The sequence below is a fragment of the Dromiciops gliroides genome, chromosome 4 (assembly GCF_019393635.1).
Source record: "Dromiciops gliroides isolate mDroGli1 chromosome 4, mDroGli1.pri, whole genome shotgun sequence".
Lineage (NCBI taxonomy): Eukaryota > Metazoa > Chordata > Mammalia > Microbiotheria > Microbiotheriidae > Dromiciops > Dromiciops gliroides.
In genome coordinates, this window is record NC_057864.1 from 169,113,463 (window position 1) to 169,129,197 (window position 15,735).

Consider the following 15,735-nt stretch of genomic DNA (forward strand, 5'->3'; position numbering starts at 1 on the left):
TAATACCTCAGAAGCTTCATTAATTTACTATGATGGAGAGAGAATTCAAAGCGTGACTTCAGGAGGTGTGAATATATTCAAATTGGGAGGAGGAGGAGGAGGAGGAGGAGGAGGAGGAGGAGGAGGAGGAGGAGGAGGAGGAGGAGGGAATAAAAGGGGTTTGTGTGGCCTGTCTACTCAGAATTGTCATGGTGTCCCAAGGTAAAGAACATCAGTCTACAGACTGGGGAGAGGACCTTTCCAAAGTAGCCCCAGGCAAGGCTTCAAACAAGTAGTTTGAGGGGTTCAGCCTAGTGCCTACCCACAGAATAAATGGCAAATAATCCGCTCCCAAATCCAAGCTTTATTTCTTAGCTGTCCTCCCTTCAATTTTTTTTACCTGAAGATGGGTTTAATTTGGGCTCACATGTTCCAGGGATCCATTCCACACAAAAGGTTTAAATTCTGTTTCCTCCAGAATTGACTATTGAATGGGCAAATCCTTTTAAACAAGTTTTTCAACCTTTAAAATGTATTTGCTCTTGCTCCCTCTTTATCAAATCAGAAAAATTGGACTATGAAGTTTTCTTTATGGGTTTTTTGTTTTTGTTCTGTTAACAATGGGGAGGTGTCGTTGCATGATAATCATCAGTGTAGTTTAGAAGTATCCCAGCTATCTTTGGAGAGGTTTATCAGCTGACTGGGAGTACCTGGTATTCTTCAGGTGTCCTGACTACCTAGAGTTCTGCAGTGATGTCTGGTTGTGGGATTTGACTGTGGTACCTTCAGAAAGCATTGTGGAAAAAGCCCAAGGCACAATCTTTTGGCTGGGCACTTCATACTTCTAAAAGTAAATGGGAAGATGACTTTAAATTATTCTGCCTGGCCACTTTTCTTTCTCACTTCCCTTGTTTTTGTGTCATCAGTCTAGTATGTTTGCTGAGTCTCCTGGGTTCTCAATCCCTTTTGGGTTTCACTTTGGAAGAAGGCTCCTCCAGAGTACCAGAAGACCTCGGGTCAGATCTACCACTTCCTAGCTGGGTGGCCTTGGCCAACTCACCTTTTACCTCTCTGGGCCTCACTTTCTTCATCCAAAAGATGAGAGAGTTGGAATAGTTGACTTTTTAGGTCCTTTCTAATTCTTGTTCTTTGATCCTGTGACTCTCCACTTAGCTCTGTAATCTTCCCTACGTTTGACTAAATCCTGGTAGGTTACTGGAGGATAATCAGCCATTCATTGCAGAAGCAGAGAACCCATAGATCTCTGAGATTTCATCCAGGTCTTGGTTCTCTAGTTTGGGGGTTAGTATGGTTTGTGGCACACAGTATGTCAGGCACCCTTGAACTCAGGTCTTCCTTAACTCAAAGACTGCCTTATTTCCACTTGCCAAGAATTAAATATAAATATTGGGAGTTGGGAAACTCCTCCCCCCCCCAACATTGAGCTCTCTGGGTGGGGCTGTGGTAATGCCGACTTTTTAATTAAATGTATTTGGGGGGGGGCAGGCAATTGGGGTTAAATGACTTGCCCAGGGTCACACAGCTAGTTAAGTGTCAAGTGTCTGAGGCCAGATTTGAACTCAGGTACTCCTGAATCTAGGGCCGGTGCTTTATCCACTGCGCCCCCCTAGCCGCCCCCTTAAATGTATTTCTTAAAGTTCCTATAATATGTCTTCTTCTGATAGAATAAACTAAAGCTAGAGGTCACCGTAGACCTGAAGGTGACACACTGACAGCTAGGGTTTGTATTTTTTTTTTCAAACCTAAAGCAGAATGGAGCCAGTGAAGCTTTAAACTGACCCCAAAGGAGTTGCCTGAGGGCCCTGTTCAAGTGCTAAATTCGTGTGTTGGATTCCTAGCATCTTTGGATGGGAAACAGGGTGAGAGAAACCCTCACAAAATCAATTGAGATGATAACTTTCCAGTTAGAAGTGATGAGGAGGGGTGGCTAGGTGGCGCAGTGGATAAAGCACCAGCCCTGGATTCAGGAGTACCTGAGTTCAAATCTGGTCTCAGACACTTGACACTTACTAGCTGTGTGACCCTGGGCAAGTCACTTAACCCCCATTGCCCCGCAAAAAAAAAAAAAAAATATATATATATATATATATATATATATATATATATGTATATATATATTAAGAAGAAGTGATGAAGGGAAGAAAGAAAACTTGAAGAATATACCTTGGTGCTCCCTGCGTTATAGGACAATCAGGACAGCTCTCCCTACCATTCTGGATATGATAGTTGAAGCATCCAAATACTGAGAGAGCTTGTTAGTTCAGAGTGGCTGTGATCATTTCAGCCCTAGTCAATATTTAGAGCAGAAAAATTGCTTCTCCCAAATGGAAAGAGGATAAAATCGGTAGCCAAACAGACAGGACAGCTTCAAGTAATTAAGAGAGTATTCCCAACAGCAGGGATCATTAGAGGGACACTCTTCCCCCTTTAGGTCACCAGAGGTGCTCTCTCCCTACTACTCCTACTCCCATTAAATCACTGGACTGTATACAGGCATTTGTCTATGTCAGTCTAGTATCATTTAACATGAGAGATTTTGTCACTGCTCAGCTAAACTAAAATGTTCAAGTGTTGGTCATAATCTCCTGCACAGGGAGGGAGAATGATGATGACCAAGGACAGGAGATTCTGGGGTTTGCTCTGAAGACTCCCTTTCGCTTCCAACAGATGTATTATTCCAATGATCTATTTTGTGCCAGACAAAGATAAAATAGGAGTGAGTTCCTTCCCTCAAGGAGCTAACACTCTTTGAACTATATACAGCTTGTACATACAAGGTAATATATGTACAAGAGAACACTGACAACGGGGTGGGGGTGGGGGGTTGGGAGTGAATGAATAATGGAAAGATTCACCAAGGAAGTGGTGAGGGGAAAATAGAGCAAGGATTCTAGGAACGGAGAGATCATAGGATTACTGCAGATTAAGAACCAAAAAGGACATCAGATGTTTAGAGGTCATCTGGTCCAACCCTCTCATTTTACAGATGAAGGAACTAAGACCTAAACATATTAATACTAATTCATTTTACATATGGCATTCTAAAGTTCATCAACTGTCTTATGTACATTATATCAGAGCTGGGTTCTCTGACTTCGAACCCATTTCTCTTTGCAACTCATCACACCACAAGTTTACTCTGGGGATGGGTAAGAGCTTAAGTGAATTCACAGAAGCTAGAGGTTAAATGTCAAGCTAGGAAATAGCCAGCAACACAGTTTGAACCATAGAAGGCATGAAGGGGACTACACAAAAGAAGCTTAGAATGATACGTTGGAACCAGATTGTGGAGAGCTAAGATTAGGATGCTCTGGCTATCCCCATCATGGACAACACCATGCACAACAAGGGAGATGATGGGCCCTGGTAGGGGTGGGGGCCTACCAGAGAGCCTTGATGGCTCATTCCTGGAGGGCAGGTAGCAGCAGGGGCCTGAAAACTCCCTAGACATTCAGGTTCAGTCCTGGCCTTCTCAGATTCCTGAGTTGCTCTGGGGAATGTTTCTTGTCCTAAATGGAGAGGTGGATGAACTCACCTTCCTGCCTACTCTCTCCCCAGTAGCACCCCACCCAGAACTCTTTCAACCAAGTGCAATTTGTTCAGATAATTGTATTGGCATAGAAAAGGGAAAAGGAAGAAGCCATTCAGAACTAATGAAGGTACCTTATACGACATTTTTAAAAGCTGGGGTTTTTTTCTTAAAATAAATTTGTTATTGGTGTCTTTTTTTTTTCTTTACCAAAATTTCCCCCAACATGTTTTTTTCCCCCCCTCCCAGATAGGCAAGCCATATAACAAATAATATTTTTAGAGACAAAAAAGGAGGGGAAAAAATCACCAAAATGGATTAATATATTGGAAAAAGCCTAAAAACATGCTGACTTCCTAGGATTTTCCAAGTAAACCAACCTATCATCAGCAAATAAGGATAGTTTTACCTCCTCTTTACATATCTTAACACCTTTCATTTCTTTCTCATCTTTCTTCTTTTGCCAACATTTCCAGAATGATATCAAATAATAATGGGGAGAGTGGATATCCTTAAAAATATGACTTTTATTGCTTCCAAGTGCAAGCTCATGATTTCAAGGGACATTGTTCTCATCTTCATTAGACCCAAGGGAACCTGTAGCTCAGGGAGATCATGGAATTTCCCTTCCTAGGGACCTTTTAACAACCTACTTGACCTGGAACAGGTTGGGGGCATTTTTGCCTAGAGTAGATGGACAAGATGACCTCTTAAAAATTTCTTTCCAGCATTAGGAACTTTTAAATTTCATAAGATAAGAATTGGCTCTTCTAGAGCAGGCTGTTCCCTTTCCTCAGGGAAGTCCAAATCTATGGGGCAGTTTTGGGTTGAGTGGTTGTAACCCAAGCATTAATCATATAGAGTTTAAAAAAAACCAACAAAAGATCACATTTAAATAGTCTTTTCATACATTATCTCCCATCCTCCCACCAAACCTCTGAGGTATGTGCTATTATTATTATTAATTTTTTTTTTTTTTGGTGAGGCAATTGGGGTTAAGCGACTTGCCCAGGATCACACAGCTAGCTAGTAAGTGTTAAGTGTCTGAGGCCGAATTTGAACTCAGGTCCTCCTGAATCCAGGGCTGGTGCTCTATCCACTGCACCATTTAGCTGCCCAGTATGTATTCTTTATTATTAATTCCATTTTACTGAAGTGCAGCGAAATTAAATGATTAGGCTCACACAGCTAGTAAATGTTTGAGACAGGATTCAAATCCACATCTGCCTAATCGCCAGAACCAAGACTCTATTCTCTGTTACAATGGGGCCTCATGACTTAGCTCTAGCCAGGTAGTAAGAGAGTCCCACTAACATGTGCATTTTGCTTCCTTTTTCTCACTGAGACTTCTGGTCTGGCCCCTGGGTGAAGACCCTTATCAATACCACCAAAAGGAACTTCCCCAGTGAAAGTGTTCTGTTGCTATAAGAGCAGGACTTCTCAAACTTTTTCCTCTTCTTCCAAGAAATTTTTACATGACCCCGGGTATATAGGTATATAAAATAGGTATACATAACTTTTTACCAGTGTCAAATTTTTCATGACCCGCCCCCAAAATTCAGTTATGCAACCCCATTATGAGGTCTTGCCCCACAGTTTAAGTAGCTTTGTACTAATTTTCATTGAAAAATTGATTATTTTCTTTGCAAAATGAAAGCAGCAGTGATCTGAGCCCTTGGGCATTCTTCTCTGTCTCTTACCACTCTAAGGATGGATTCAGACTCCTTTGGAGATGTTGCATCATTTGAGTTCTTTCTGCACTCCTGAACTGTTTCCACAGGAGATTTTATAGGCTTCTCTTTGGCTTTCATAATTCCAAGAGTCAAGAAATTCTTCCTCATGTCTATTTGAAATCCATCTTCCTGTGATGGAAACACAGTCATACACAGTTTGAAGTCATCTTCTGTTGCATCTTCTTAGCAGAGCCATTCTCTCCTCTTCTCAGAAGAAAGAAAAGTGAGGTTAATAGCAAAGTTGGCCAAAAAAAAAAAAAAAGGCAGGAAACCCTTCCATACTCCCTACTGAGTAGGCCCACCAGTTCTGCCAAATCTGATCACCAGCACCGGTTCCCAACTTCCTCTGCTCCCCCCTCCTGGATTCACCGACTGCTCAGAGGTATTGTCAGAGTGGTTATTGCCATAGTGTAGGTTAGCCAGTTGATAAAAAAAAATCTGGGTGTTTTTTAAGTGTTGTATGTATTTGAAGAAGTAAAATTTTTATGTACCAGTACAAGTTTGGCACATACAGAGTAGACAGTCCTCAGATAGATGATTGAGAAATATGAAATTACTTTATCAAATTCTTTTCTTTCATGACAAGGCAGCCTTAGTCAGCATGAAGAGCATCCAACAGATGAAGGAAACAGGTCTACAAAAAGGTATTGGTGGATGGGAATTGGGAGGAGGAGACAAGCATTGAATTTTATCAGCTTTGTCATTTTGCCAAGGGGTAGCCCTGATATTAAGTGGTGCACAGTGGCCTCTGAGGCTCAGGGTGAAAGTTGGGAGCCTAACGGATCTTGTTTCTGGTTCAGGAATAATACCAGGCTCAGCCCTGCTTGGAGGAGCTCCATTTTTTTTTTCATTTAAGGAGATGCAGGAGGAGGAAGAAAACTGCATTCCTGGGTTTTCCCACCAGGCTTGTAGGAAATAGGAGAGCTCAAGGAAAACAAACTGTGAGCACATGGGCCTGTGTACTCTCCACTTTCTTACAGGACAACAATATAGTGCCTTGGTAACCAGCCATTGTGTAACTCAAGTGAAGACTTTCCACGAAAGAACATGATGTTTCAACATTTCCATTGGGTAGGGAGGGAGCCAGGCTTCCTGGGGGCCCTGGCAAGAAGCCCCCATTTGCTAGTACACAGAAGCAAAGTCCCAGGATCCTTTTTTCTCTCCCTCCTTCCCTTTTGGGCACATTATTCTCACTTCATCATGTCTTCATCTCAAAGTCTACAGGACTGGGACAATCTCTCTTCCCCTCCACCCTGACATCATCATCATCTTCTCTTCCTCCTCCTTCTCCTTCTCCTCCTCCTCCTTCTTCTCTTCCTCATCCTCTCCCCTCCCTCCTTCCTCCTCCTCATCTTTTTCTTTCTTTTTTTTTTTTTGGTGAGGCAATTGGGGTTAAGTGACCTGCCCAGGATCACACAGCCAGCAAGTATTAAGTGTCTGAGGTCGGATTTGAACTCAGGTCCTCCTGACTCCAGGACTGGTGCTCTATCCACTGTGCCATCTAGCTGCCCCCCTCCTCATCTTTTTCAATGCAATACAGATAGAAAATGGTCCACTATCTGCCTATTTTTAAACATATTTAATATTCTGTAAATTATTGCTCAGGTGGGTAAAACCAACTGCTTTTTGTAATTGAATATGTGTTGGGTTGAAAGCTTATCCCCTACAAGTTTTATTCTTTAGGAAGACTCCAACAGCAGATGGGACAAGGGAGCTGATATAGACACCATCCTGTTCCTATGTGACTTGAGTTTATTCTTTTTTTTTTTTTTAGTGAGGCAATTGGGGTTAAGTGACTTGCCCAGGGTCACACAGCTAGTAAGTGTTAAGTGTCTGAGGCCGGATTTGAACCCAGGTACTCCTGACTCCAGGGCCGGTGCTCTATCCACTGAGCCACCTAGCTGCCCCGTGACTTGAGTTTATTCTGCTAGGTCTTCCATTTTAAAAGCTTTTTACTCCATGTAGTTTGGATATTGAGCATTTGATTTGGAAACATCTATTTAAAACACCGGTCTTAAAATTTTTATGGATCACTATTTGTCAGGGTGATAGTGGGCAACACAGCTATCTGTAATAAAGGTCTCATTCTAGTACAGTTTATTAGTTGACTTTTCCAGGATCTTTTAAGTCTCTTGGCAGCACAGAGATTTGTCCTCCATTAGTTTATAAAGCAGAGCTCTTGCAATTCTTGCCACCAGGTGATGTCTTGCCAGGTTCTTGGTAGGTGCTAATTTTTTTCAGCCTCCAGTGATATGTTACACAATTTTCACCACCTCTTTGCTAAGTTTGCATTGATCACTAAGTCCTGGCTTACTTCTTTGTTTTGCATTCTCACCATTAGTGGGGATAAGCGAGAGGGCCCAGGGTACTAGTTGAGGGCATTATATGTGTCACATGTTAGCAGGACAATGGACATTTGTCTGCATGACTCCTGGGGCTCTCCAACCCAGGTGGATAGTTAGATATCAGTGAAAGAAAAGATTAGGAGCCAGGATTTCATCCCAAACTGACCACCATAACAAAATCTCCTCCTGTATCGAATCCTAAACTACATGAAGTAGGATGCAAGCATAAATTCAAAGAACTTTCACTACACACATGCTCACATGCATATACACATGCACATTCATACACATAATCACATATACACATTAGATATACACATCCACATGCTCACACATATACACATGTGCAAACACATACACATCCATTTATACATCCATGCACATCCACATATACCCACATGTACATACATGTGTACAGTACACTGAAATACACATGCAGCTACACAGAAACACAAACATATATACACACATAAACAAAATCTAGCAGACATATATACATACACACTTACACATAATCACAAATATGCACATATACAGAAAATATGGTTTTTATAAGGGGGAAAAATGTCTGAGAGTCTGTGAGAGCTCTCTCAGAGGGGAAACAATAAGAGTGAGATACAATATATTTTGACCTTCAGAAAGTCTATGGAAAGATTCCAGTTCAAAGAAAATTAAATAAATTGATTTATTATGGCATTACAGGGACGACTTTTTCATCACTAGGCAGACCTGAGTTCACATCTGGCATCAGATACTAGATGGGTGACCTTGGGAAAGTCTTTTTGTCTCTGTCAGCCTCAGTTTTCTCATCTGTAAAATGGGGTGATAATAATACTCTATTTCCTAAGGTGGTTGTAAGGATCAAATAAGGTAATACTTGTAAAGCACTTTGCAGACATTAAAACACTATATCAATTTTGGCTATTTTTATTCAGACTACTAATAAATGGGAAATTAGTTTAAAGATAGGGTACAGGGTTGAGATAAATGGGCATTTCTATATACAGTATAAAGAAATGTAAGCAATTGGAACCTCCCAGGGACCAGTGCTGAGTTAGGTCTGTCTTGATTATGATATTAATACTTCTTTCTAATTAAAGAAATAACATAGTTGAAGGAGGCTATGTGAATAAAAATCTCTGGGTTCCCCAATGCCACTAAACTCTCCTAGATCAGCAGATGCCACATTCACAGGGCTAAACTACTATTTATAAGGGCAGAGATTATAAATGGGCAGAAATGTGGCAGATGAATTTTAATATGGCCAAATATAAAGGAAAGCCTTTAGTGAGAACTAGACCAAACTATACTACCAGAATGACAAGCTCTGAGATATCGGTTAAAATATTGGAGACAGACTTTAGAGACAACATATACTCCTACCCCGAAGTATCAGCTCAATGTATAGGGGGGAAAATAAAGGACTGGGCATTATCAGAAAGGATATTGGGAATAGGTCAGAAAACATTGTCCTTTCTTTGAATAAAACCTGGCTACTTTCTTCTCAGTAGCTGCGTACCAGCACCAACTACCCAAGGAGTTGATGCATGCTGGCAAATTTGTCTCACCTCTGGAAGGAGGTGGGGTGGGGCCCAGCTGAAGATTTACAAGTAGAATTGCTGGTGTATTTTTTTTTTTTATTTGAGAGAAGGCAAACAGGTTTTCAGACAAAAAAAAAAAAAACGATGGCAACTGGAGCATAGTTCTCTTCACCTCAAGAATGAGTCAAAAAAAAAAAAAGAATGAGTCAAGAAGGAATGAATGTAACACAAAGAAAGAGTGGTAGATCTGGAGCCATGGGACCTGGGTTCAAATGACAACTCTGGGAATCTGGGGAAAGCCATTTAACTTTTGGGGGTCTCGGTTTTCCTCCTTTTTTTTTTTTGCAGGGCAATGAGGGTTAAGACTTGCCCAGGGTCACACAGCTAATAAGTGTCAAGCGTCTGAGGCCGGATTTGAACTCAGGTACTCCTGAATCCAGGGCCGGTGCTTTATCCACTGCACCACCTAGCTGCCCCCAGTTTTCCTCATCTTTAAGGAACAAGAGGTGTTGAATTATATGACCTGTAAGGTTCCAATCAGCTCTGAATTTAGGGTCCCCTAATATGAAGGGTAAGGGAAAGGATGCTAAAATTATCTAGGACAGGATAATGGATGAACTTTTTCTTTAATATACTGACAACTATTACAATATAATTGCTTTTATTTGTAATATGATGTGTTTCATTTTATGTATTTAAAAACATTATTCTAAGAAGGGGACTCTAGGCTTCACCTGACTCCTAAAGGGGTCCATGCCACAAAAAGCTTAAGAACACCTGATCTAAGGGATTGAGGTGTGAGGGAATATGATGGACATCTTGTCTCTTGGGCTTGTGACCTCCTTGGTTCTACATTTGGGCATATGGGAAAACTAACTCTGAAAAACAATAGAAAACCTTTCCAGGTTTATTCCCTCAGGTCCCAAACCACAGATCATAGATTATAGGCAGCAGGCCAAATTCTCATTTCCTATGTTCTGATTTTTTCTAATATGTTGGTTATATGTCCTCTACATGTCTCTTTACATTGATGGCTCCAAGGGACTGTAAGCCCTTAAAAGGCATATCTTTATTTGTTTCACGGCTGAAAAAATATATATGCACATACATACATAAATATACACATATACATGTACACAGAGAGAGAATGCAAACTGAGTATCCACTATCTACAAGGGATTGTGCTTAAGACTGGGGGTAAAGGATGAAAGCTACTCCCTTTGAGGAGTTGTAAAAAAATAATTATTAGTAAGCTAATCTAGTCTGGAAAATTATATAATTGGACTTATGAAAAATTATAGGTTTAGAAAAATTACAATTGGGCTATAAGTCCTGCCATGGTCGCCATTCAAATGTAGAATATTTTTACTGACTAGGCCTAATTTTGGGGGGCTAATCTGAGTGGAGGACTAATCTGGGGACTGTTGACTAACTGGCTATCTGACTGCTATTAATTTAATGTGGGCCATTTATAAAGTTCCACCACACTACTCCACTCCTAAAATTGATAAGCAAAAGATTAAGAAGCCTCTTAACTAAATAATCAAAGCAGAGTTTATTTATGAGATATTATTTAAAATTAAGAATACAGGGAAATAAAATGTACAACTTGTGTTGCGGCACTTCTCTTTCCACTGTGTCTCTTTCCCACCTGCTGCACCTCTAACTTTTTTAATACAATAAGGGCCTTAGCCACCTCTTGCCTTAGGGCACTCAGGTCCTTTATTCTAACTCCGAGCCCCTTTCACTTTGTAAATCCCCCTGCTTCTAACTTTCCTCTCCTTACTGCCACCGCTGAACCCCTGTGTTTCTCTCTCACTGACCTTCTGTCTGTCTGCTCCATCAGTCTGCCCTTTGGCCTCTCTTTTCTCTGCTCCTAGTCCTTCTTGTCTTCTCCTGTGTCCTTGTAGCCCCCTGTCTGTCTTCTCCAACCTTTGCCGTCGTCAGCCGCGCCCCTCTAATCTTGTCAGCCAGCCTCCAGTCTTCTTCTCAGCCCCCGTCTCTCGTCTGCCCCCCTCTAATCTCACTCCCAGGTCTATATATACATTTTCTTCTCTCCACTCAAATCTCAGGGCTTCCTGTGCCCCCACAGACCAAGGTAATCCTCCAGCCAGGGCTGCGGCTGGTGGTGGGGGGTGCGCTTGAGCCTCACGTGCTACACCAGAGCCCAGCCTGGACAAGCCCAGGATCTCTTGGATACCTCCGCTCAGGTCAGAGGGAGCTGGGGGTTTTTCTCCCCCAGCTGTCTGACCTGGTGTCTTATACAGCCCACGGGGCTTTTTGGCTCAGCTGAAGCAGAGGGGGAGGGGCACCAGCACCTCCCATACAGAAGAGACCCTGAGGGCCTAAGGCTTTCTGATCTCAGCCTAAAGGTAGGGTCCCCAAATCAAAATAAATTTCCACAGAGCTTACCTCTCACGGTGGGGGGGGGGATGGTGGGGAGGGATACAATATTTTAACTGTCAAGTATTTTGGGATATAATTTCCTTATCTGTTAAATGAGAGGATTGCACCATGAGGTCCCCTCCAGCCCTCAATCCAATGACTCATGCCATTATCTGACATAGAGTTCTGTTTGTGTTCTTATCCATACTCATGGTCTTTTGAGTCTTCTCTCAAATTGCTCTACTCTGCTCACAAACTTAGCTGGGCTTTTTTAACAGCAGGGCAAAACTTAAATTGAGAAGGTCCCAAGGGACTTGGTATTATAAAGTAGGATCACCGTCACACAAGCTCCATTTGGAGTATGAAATCAGACCATGTGGCTTTTTGCATAGTCCGGGAAAAATTGCTCATCAAACCAATTATAGCTCTGAAGAGTCTTCTCAAACCCCCTTAGACAGAGATTGATGTAGATGGCAGAGAGCTGGTGATGTTTGGGATCCTGAGGGTAGAGCTAGCATGAGGTCAAAAGAAGGTTTTTGGTGATGCTAGCACCTCCCCTCTCCTCTGCTCTTCTGCTTTTCTCCTATTGATTTTTTTTGTTTGTTTGTTTTTGGTGAGGCAGTTGGGGTTAAATGACTTGCCTAGGGTCACACAGCTAGTAATTGTTAAATATCTGAATCCGGATTTGAACTCAGGTCCCCCTGACTCCAGGGCTGGTGCTCTATCCACAGCACCACCTAGCTGCCCCTCCTATTGATTTTTTAAGTAGCATAATTTCCAGCAATTGTCCTTTTAAACCTGAGTGAAGGTTTTATGTGGGCAGGATGTAGGACTTCTAAAGCTTAGCCATTGACCAAAAGGGTCACTGAAAGATGCCTGGTGGGTCTACAGAGGCTGCAGCAGGTCATTAATAAGAGCTAGCATTTCTATGTTAGTAGTATGGCATAGTACATAGAGCAAGTTAGCCAGATCTGGGTTCAAATATCACTTTTGATATCTACCAACTTGGTACCTAAGGCAAATCACTTAACCTCTAAGTGTCCCAGAAAATTCTTAAAGATTTTGAGCTGCAGAGAATGGTTTCAAGAGAGAATTAGGCCTGGCAGTTGCGTTGATCTACAAAGAGGGGCAGATTCAACCAAACCAAACAGAGATGCTAGGCCCAGGGGAGAGCACTGTGAGCTCTCCATTAAAAAAAAAAAAAGGTGGTGGGAAGGACATTCAGTCCTGGAGACATGATTTGTCTTACATATGTGACTCACTTTTAATCTTCATACTCTGTACCCACTTTTCCCATAGGTACCATATGTGTGTGTGTATATATATCTGTGTGTGTGTGTGTGTGTGTGTGTGTGTGAGAGAGAGAGAGAGAGAGAGAGAGAGAGAGAGAGAGAGAGAGAGAGAGAGAGAGAGAGAGAGAAAGCACTTGGAGTTTATGGAGGAACTTTAAGACTACATTGGTAACCATTACTAGGTCTTTGCCCCAAGGAGATCAAAGAAAATAAAAAAGACCCATATGTACAAAAATATTTATAGAACCTCTTTTTGTGGTATCAAAGGCTTAGAAACTGAGGGGATAGCCATCAGGTGGGGAGTGCTGAACAAGTTATATGAATGTGATGGAATGTTATTGGGCTGTAAGAAAAGATGACGGTTAACAGTCGCAGAAAAACCTAGGAGGACCTATATGAACTAATGCAAAGTTAACTGAGCAGAACTAGGAGAATAATCTACAAAGTAACAGCAATATTCTAAAGATAATCACTGTGTAAGACTGATCAATAAAGCGATCCATCACAACTCCAAAGGACTCATAATATAAAATGCTAACCACCTCCAGGTACAGAATTGATGGTCTCAGAGTGAAGACTAAGACATATTTTTATTTTCTTTATTTTCCTTGCTTTTAAGAAAGACATGCCAGGGAGGCTAGGTGGCACAGTGGATAAAGCACTGGCCCTGGATTCAGGAATACCTGAGTTCAAATCTGGCCTCAGACACTTGATACTTACTAGCTGTATGACCCTGGGCAAGTCACTTAACCCCCATTGTCCCGCCAAAAAAAAAAATCATTAAAAAAACATGCCTAATGTGGAGATGTTTTCTATGACTATAGATATGTAATGGGTATCATATTCTTGTCTTCTCAGTGGGTAGGGGAGAGGATGGAGGGAGGGAGAGAATGTAGAACTGAAAATAAAAATTAAATTAAAATTTAAAAAAGAAAAAAATATATATTTAAAATACTGTATTAGTAAAGGGAGTTTCCCCACTAGGAGTTCCATACACCAAGGAAATCACAGATTGTATATATATGTGTACATATACACATATACATGTATATAAACATACATATACCTCAACATATTTAAAGGTGTAGTCAGCTTGGAAAAGTGGATCAAATTCCAGCCTTGAAGTCAGGAGGCCTTATGTCTAATAAGTCCTGAATGTCTACAAATCACCTAGCTAACCTCTCAGTATCTCAGACACCAAGACTCTAAGTTGTGATCTGCATTGGTAGAGAGAGCTTTCTCACAGTGATGAAACATCAATATAATCACAAGTCAGGGCAGCTAGGTGGCACAGTGGATAAAGCACTGGCCCTGGATTCAGGAGGACCTGAGTTTAAATCCAGCCTCAGATACTTGACACTAGCTGTGTGACCCTGGGCAAGTCACTTAACCCTCATTGCCCCGCAAAAATAAATAAATAAATAAATAAATGTGTGTGTGTGTGTGTGTGTGTGTGTAATCACAAGTCCAGACCAAATATTTATATAGAGTTTTAAGATTTGTTGTGTTTAGCATTTATGATATTATTTGATCCTCACAACAGTCCTGTGAAGTAGGGAGGGGAGTGCTATTACCCGAATTTTACATTTTCATTTTTGTATTTCCAGGACCTTACACAGTATATAGTATATACAGTATATAGTAGCCACTTAATAATTGCTTGTCAATTGATTGCATACGGTCACAAAGCTAATAAGTATCAGGGTAGTGTTCAAGCAGGAATTCTGTCTCCAAGTCAAACATACTTTAATAATAATAATCATGGATGCCACTTATATATATTATAATAATAATCATGGATGCCACTTATATAATGCTTTACAACCTATAAAGCACCTTGTATAATTATCCGATTTGATCCTTATGTAGCATGATCTCTAGGCTGTTCTCCCCAAATTAGTATTCATATTTTCCAGTTGGTTTCTTGGTCTAGGGTGACTATGCTCTCATACCAAGGTTCTACCAGTAGCAGTTCTCAAAGTGTCCTCTGGGAACCTCTGGAGGCCCCCAAGACTCTTTTGAGGTGTCTGTGAGGTCAAAGCTATTTTTTTTCTTTTTCTTTTTTTTTAGTGAGGCAATTGGGGTTAAGTGACTTGCCCAGGGTCACACAGCTAGTAAGTGTTAAGTGTCTAAGGCCGAATTTGAACTCAGGTACTCCTGTCTCCAGGGCCAGTGCTCTATCCACTGTGCCACCTAGCTGCCCCAAAGCTATTTTTTTATAATACTAAGGCATTTTGTTTTCTTTTTCCCCCCCAGAGCAATGAGGGTTAAGTGACTCGCCCAAGGTCACACAGTTAGTAAGTGTCAAGTGTTTGAGACCAGATTTGAACTCAGGTCCTACTGAATCCAGGGCTGGTGCTTTATCCACTGCTCCACCTAGCTGCCCCCCCCCCCATTTTGATTTCAAATAAACATCAGTAGATATATCCCACATAAACAAAAACTCTTGGGGGAGGGTTTTCAATATTTTTTTTTGCAGGGCAATGAGGGTTAAGTGACTTGCCCAGGGTCACACAGCTAGTAAGTGTCAAGTGTCTAAGGCCAAATTTGAACCACCCCCATTTTGATTTTTTTTTTTTTAGTGAGGCAATAGGGGTTAAGTGACTTGCCCAGGGTCACACAGCTAGTAAGTGTTGAGTGTCTGAGGCCAGATTTGAACTCAGGTCCTCCTGAATCCAGGGCTGGTGCTTTATCCACTGCTCCACCTAGCTGCCCCCCCCCCATTTTGATTTCAAATAAACATCAGTAGATATATCCCACATAAACAAAAACTCTTGGGGGAGGGTTTTCAATATTCTTTTTTGCAGGGCAATGAGGGTTAAGTGACTTGCCCAGGGTCACACAGCTAGTAAGTGTCAAGTGTCTAAGGCCAAATTTGAACCCAGGCCCTCCTGAATCCAGGGCTGGTGC